At 38.0% G+C, this 6,908-nt stretch overlaps 1 pseudogene; it reads left to right on the top strand.

Moving 5' to 3' along the window:
• The window catches only part of LOC107703700 (uncharacterized), a 12,482-nt pseudogene that overhangs the window by 1,428 nt on the left and 4,146 nt on the right, over nucleotides 1–6,908 (top strand).

Here is a 6,908-nt window from a genome sequence, read left to right as displayed (position 1 = left end):
TACATATGGCAGAAATGTACGGAAAAATCAATTAAAGACGTAATCAAACAGACGATGAGCACTAGTAACAGCAATTATTATATGATGCAATATATATAGCGTTTTGTCTGTGATTTCAGAGCTCAGAGTGGAGATTCCTGCAGAGATCATTGAGGGAGAATCACCTGTTTTATTTTGTAAGACCACCTGTGACCTCTCAGGTAAAACAGAATTTACTTGGTATAAAAATGGCAAGTGTTTATCCGTATCGATCGGCTCGAATCAGCTGTTGCTGCAGTCGGTCAGCAGTGATGATACGGGGAACTACAGCTGTGCAGTGAGAGATCAGAAACATCTGCCGTCTCCTGCTGTCTCTCTCAGCGTCAGATGTACGTCAAGACTTGATCTTCATATTAACAAAATTCAGTCCAAACTGATCAAATGAAGGACTGTGAGAAGTAATCTTTACTTTTTTTCAGATCCTCCTCAGAATCAACATGGATCTCAGAGATCAGAGTCTGTGTCTGTAATATCTGCAGGTATTAATTTGATACTGTAGGCTCTTACTGAACTCTGTCATGAGCATCATGTAAAATGATGTGTCTCTTCACTCAGGTGGCAAGAAAACAGTACATTCTGCACACGTTCTGTATGCAGCTGCTGGAATCGGTGCCACGCTCATCTGCATCTGCATCATTATTGTAGTAATAAAAATCATAAGGTAAGAGAAAAGTGCTGTCATTTTTTGCCGTGGAAAAACCTGAAAAACACCATAAACCATCATAAAGGTACATAAAATTGACTCATTCATCATGTAGAAAACAATCTCATTCTTCATCTTGCATTTTGTGAAATACCATAATTACATTTTCTTTATGTTCCTCACACTAAGCTGTCATATGATTTCAGAAGATCTATATAAATATACATCACGAGTCATATATTAATGACTTTTATGACACTTCATGTCGTGTTCGGTTCAATTTGACCTGGAGAGGATTCTCTTTTTCCAAAAAATGCTAGTTAATGTTATCACATTGGACTAAAACCTACTGCTCACACAGGGTAGAACAACTTTGACTTTTTTTCCCCTGGGTATATTTTGTATTTTTATGGGATTTATTTATTTATTTTTGACAAAAAAGATTGAATCCAAGATTTAGTGATAATAGAGCATAATGAGAAAATTACAAGCAATTTTTAGAAGACCAGTCATTTTTAAGCTGGAAACACCAAATTAGTGAAAGAATTTTCAGCACATCATGAGAACTAAAGCAGTTTTTCCATTTTATTTTCCAGGATTCTTTGGATTATTTGAAATAGAAATCTGGCCCCAAAAGTTTTGAACAGTACAGCAATTAATATTCAAGACATATCTATAAACAAATAAAAACATTCATGTTTTAATTTTTACAAACATTGTAGTGTCTGAGTAGCTGTTGACTAGTGTGATCATATTTTTCGTAGTTGTAAATAAAAAAGTATTAAAGTATGTTTTACAAGAAAAAACTATTTTAGTCTTTCTACCAAAGTTAAGTCAATATGTTACTTGCTGTTTCTTTGTAACTGCTTATGAATTTTACTAGGAGTGACGTTTTCGTTAACCTTTTTTTTCTTTTCTTCAGTAGGAAAACAGGAGATTCCGGCGTCCGAGGTGGCATTTCAAATCAGGCAAGTCTGAAACAAAGTCTATTTCAGCTAATTTTTCACGAAATTGGGATCACAATGGGATCCTCCAGACTGTGTGTGTTTATTCAGGAAAACAACAGCACAGCCGTGACTGACCAGATGACCACACATCCTTCAAAAGCAGCCGATCCGGATGATTTAATTTACGCCAGCATCTCTCACAAGAGACCCAGAAAGCACCAGAGAGCTGGAGATGAAGACGAGGTTCAGTACGCCACCGTCCAGCACCACAGAAACACCGGGAATGTGACTGCGGAGAGAGATGTGAGAGACCACCGTCCTGCTGTTTCTGCCGGGTGAGACGCACTTCATCAAGTCCAGCGTCACTTGTCATAAGGTTAAAGATGTGAACTAACACATAAACTCTCCAGTTTTTCTTAAGAAAATGAGGAACAGGTAGTTTAGAGGAACATGGTTTATGGGTGCACATTAATCTGGTTCATCTTATCTTGCCTTTTTCATTCTTATTGAACAGATCGAATGCTGAAAGTGCGGATGATTCCTCTGTGATCTACAGCAGCATCAAAGTTGCATGAAGAATTGTAGCATGTGATCACTGAACATGCTCCTCCATTGAAGTCGACATGAAATAGAAGTTGCGACTAAAAAGTGATTCCGCTTAACAAACAAGACTTTATTTGATCAATTGTAAATATATATATATATATATATATATATATGGATGGATGGTTCACAGTAAGATGCGTTAAGAAATAAATAGGGTCAATTTTCATTTTTAATTTGTGTTGAAATGTGACCGTGTGCAGTGACTTTAAATGCATACATTTGTGTGAGAAACAGGAAGTGTAACTAAGAGCTGTAAGCAAGCCTAAGCAAAATATCAATTTCTGAATGGAGGAGAGGCTTCATTTCGCTGAAGCTGAAGCTTAAGCTTAAGCTTACCATTTAATGAATCGACATCCTATCTGCTAATGTTTGCCATTATATGTTCATTTTTCTCAAAGCAAACTTGTTTCACATATTCTCACACAAATCTTTAATAGTGGGGATGATGCTTTTATTTGCCTTTAAAGGATGCATGCATGTTTTTGAGCTCTTCGTGTGTTGTTTGAAACTCTATATTGTATATATTTCTAAAGGTGAATTGACTTGTTGAGAAGAGGGTGCAAATACAGAGAAAGAGGAAGGCCGGCGTTCATTTTAGATGTGATACTCATTAATAGTTCAGCTGTGTAACACTTCCCGTCATGCCGCTGTTATCATTTGTTATCTGTGACCATTCACAGTGAGACAAGTTTATACTATGTTATAATTGTGTAGAAAGGATTGAGTAAACAATAAAATAAAGTATATTGTGTGTTTGGTGAATGTTGGTTTGGTTTATTATATGAGTTTAATAACTTTTGTTGATCCTGTATGTAAATACGAGTGCTTCTCAACCGGGGCCCGCGGGCCACTAGAGGGCCTCAGTGATCCTCCAGGCCTGTAGTAAGTGTGCAGTCGGGTCAAAGCTTCGAGGTTCTGCTCAAACAACAGTTGTGAAAGTAAAGGGGTACAAAAATGGAGGTACACAAGCTTTTAAGTTTCTCCTGTAGGCCACTACTGAATAAAACGTAGCTATTTTGTGATATTATAAGCAGAGTTGTTCAAGTTGAGGTGGTGGATGTATGCCAGAAGTATTGTAACGTAAGTACATTTATCCTCAAGTTGTGATTGACAGATTTTTTTTCCATTTCACTTTGTATTTATGTGGCATATCTAGAGCGATTTGTTATATGAAGATGATATTCACAAATGCTCTACACTGAAGGTGTTGCATGCTGCTCACAACCTTTGCAAAGGCAGCACTAAAAACGGAAAGATAAAGAGGAAGCGACACAGAAGTGTTATGTTCTCCAGCGGGTGTCACACCTTTAGTTAAGGATTAAATCTATTAAGTAAGCCATATGCATTCTGAACTAAACACACACACACACACACACACACACACACACACACATTCACATTATAAGTGAATTCAATTTTCACATTTAAATTTGTAGTGGGCTTTTTTCACATTTGTAGCAGGTGCCTGACTTTACAAAAGCAGTAACATAATAGAGTTTATTGAGACACAGACAAACATAAGTGCTAATAAATAGTATATTACTACTGTTTCTCTTCTGTTGATGCACTGAGCAGCCATATTGGATTCTGAAGTTGGAGTTGTCGCGATTCCTCCAAGATTCTGAGTCGGAACTCCAAAAGGGAGAGGGTGTTCCAGTTAAAAGTTCATACTGGGAACTTGGAATTTCCAACTTCTGAGTACAAATGGAAAGCAGCATCAGTCGGTGTGCCCACTAGAAACCTACAACAACAACTGGAATGTGAAAATAACATTTATTTAATTTATAGTTGATTTTCTTCTTAAATGATGAGCACTAATGTGCTTGTAAAAAACAGAAGAATTGGGAAAAGCTCATGTCTAAGTCAGGTAAAAACATGGTAATTGCTCATTTGTTTGAGTGAGTTGAAAATCATACTGAAGGCTTAAATCTGTCTTGATTTATATATATATATATATATATATATATAAAGTGATCTGATTTATCAGGGTTTGCTAAAGGCCCTCATTTTCTCATTTCTGTGTTTCAGGGGTTGATGGTGCGTATATGTGTTTGCATTATTGGTCTTATCAGTAAAAATATTTTTTGGTTTGGTTTGTCATTTCTCATTACACAACAGTTCGTTCTGGTTCTCAAATCTGACTGGTACTGGAGATATTGTACTGGTATCGCTACAGGAACGGCCTTTCACAATTTTGTATCACTCCGCATGTTGTAGCCGGGTCTATGTTTTTAAAAATTATTCACTGAGCTAATCATAGAGTACGTTAGTTAATATAAGAAGAAACGTCTAGCTTCGCGATCTCTCTCTCATTTGGATGCACGTCTTGCCGCATTGTTTCTCTCTTATGTGGTCATTAGGTCAAAACCTTTTCTTTTTTTTACATGTTTTTTTTAAATTTCAACATACATGTTTCTTGGAACTCTTACAACATCATCATCATCATATGATAAGAGAGAAAAGAGATAAAAGGACAATGCAACATGAACAATGTCAATTGTTAGTTAGTGCTGTTTATCAGTGTGTTTTGTTTTACAGTGGTTGAATCAGGATCTTATTCTACAGTTTCTTTTACAACAGCTGAAACGCTAGACATTCATGACACTGACATTTAGTTTCTCAGCAGAAAGATTGTTATCTTACTAGCTCACACCTATGTTAATGTATCTAATGATCAGGGAAGTTCAGTGAGTGTGTGTGTGTGTGTGTGTGTGTGAGAGAGAGAGAGAGGAATACTGAGAAACAGAGGAAGGTTAGCATTCACTGTGCTCTTGTTAAGCTGCTGGTTGATTTATATTTCAACGTTGACAAGATTCAGTCCAACACAGTAAGATCATTTGACCTTTTTTTTTTTGCATTTACTGTATGAGATGGGACAGTGTTGACTGAGGCATATGCAAAAGTCTTTTGTAATTGTTGGTTCACAGAGCCCATTTAAATAATAAGTGGTACTGTATGCAGATAAAGCTTTATCTCATTTCATAATTTTCAGTTTTATGATTGCGGAATTCACTATGTTGACGTCTCTCATGATGTCTCTTCTAGTGATCATCACTGCAGGTGAGTGTTCATAGTTTAAGAGTCACTACAGAGATATTCACTGCAGAGGATTCATTAGCGAGCAAGTGATGTAATGTTAAATTTAGTCAAATCTTTTCCTGTGAAGAAATAAACTCGTCTACATCTGGGATGGCCCGAGGGTTAAAGGGATAGTTCATCCAAAAATGAAAATTTTATGTTTATCTGCTTACCCCCAGGGCATCCAAGATGTAGGTGACTTTGTTTCTTCAGTAGAACACAAATTATGATTTTTAAGTCCAACCGTTGCAGTCTTTTATAATGCATGGCAATGATAACAAAATCTATGAGAGTAAAAAAAACATGCACAGACAAATCCAAATTAAACCCTGCGGCTCGTGACGACACATTGATGTCCTAAGACATGAAACGATCGGTTTGTGCCAGAAACCGAACAATATTTATATCATATTTTACCTCTGATTCACCGCAATGTCCAACTTCCTTGAGCGCGCGCACGCCATCCGGTGCGTGAGGTGTGTACGTGCTCTGGCGTAGTTTACGTTAATGTGTGTGTTGATATCCAGCCGAAGAGCAATCAACCATAACTTCAGGCGAGCAGGCTCAGAAGTTGGGAATACGTGGAAAGTCACCACTCCTGAATGAGTTCGCGCGAGAGAACGTAATCTTTTAGTTTTAAGTTGGTTTGAACAATCCGGATAAGCGCAAGTAAGTACCATCTTGATTAGCCGTCGTACCTACAATGACTGTGGACTGTGTAAACAATGAGTGACGTATACGTGCGACAGATCACTTCCGGCGCTTGCGTAAACTACGCCAGAGCGCGTACACACCTCACGCACCAGATGCCGTGTGCGCACTCAAAGACAGTTGGACATAGTGGCGTATTAGAGGTAAAAAATTATATAAATACTGTTCGGTTTCTGGCTCAAACCGATCGTTTCGTGTCTTAGGACATCAATGTGTCGTCACGAGCCGCAGGGTTTAATTTGGATTTGTCTGTGCATGTTTTTTTTACTCTCATAGATTTTGTTACCATTGCCATGCATTATACGACTGATAGACTGCAACGGTGGGGGTAAGCAGATAAACATCAAATTTTCATTTTTGGATGAACTATCCCTTTAATCATTACATGCACTCTCGCTTGTCCCCACCTAGTGGAGCAACGATGTAACCGCAGAGACGGACATTGAATGAATCAGTGAACGAGTCATTTTTGTGGGGGGAGAATAAAAAGATTCGATGAATCAACCATTAGTTCAAAGAAAAGGTTTCCACTGCAAAGTCCTTTTTGGTTTGTATGGGTGGGCGTGGCCACATGTATGTTGCAAGTTACAAAGAATAACGCGCTTGGAAATGTAGCAGTGACGCCTGCCCTAATGAAAAGAAATCGGTCTGAATTCTCGCGATCAATAGTTCTGGCCACCGTTTAATCAAACACAATGCAAGTTAATCCAAAGCGCTCTTTCCGCCAGCCAATCTTAGCCTTTAAGAGGCAGGGGTTATAGAGCAACATGTGCAAGGTGATCTCCCAATACACTGACTGACAGAGAACGGAGCGCTAGAAACTTTTCAGAAAGCACAGATTATCCCAGTGTTTGCATCTAAAATGGTATCGATTAAACGGTTGA

Source organism: Sinocyclocheilus anshuiensis, unplaced genomic scaffold, assembly GCF_001515605.1.
Source record: "Sinocyclocheilus anshuiensis isolate Anshui unplaced genomic scaffold, SAMN03320099.WGS_v1.1 scaffold274, whole genome shotgun sequence".
Taxonomy (NCBI): domain Eukaryota; kingdom Metazoa; phylum Chordata; class Actinopteri; order Cypriniformes; family Cyprinidae; genus Sinocyclocheilus; species Sinocyclocheilus anshuiensis.
This window is presented reverse-complemented; position numbering and strand designations above follow the sequence as displayed.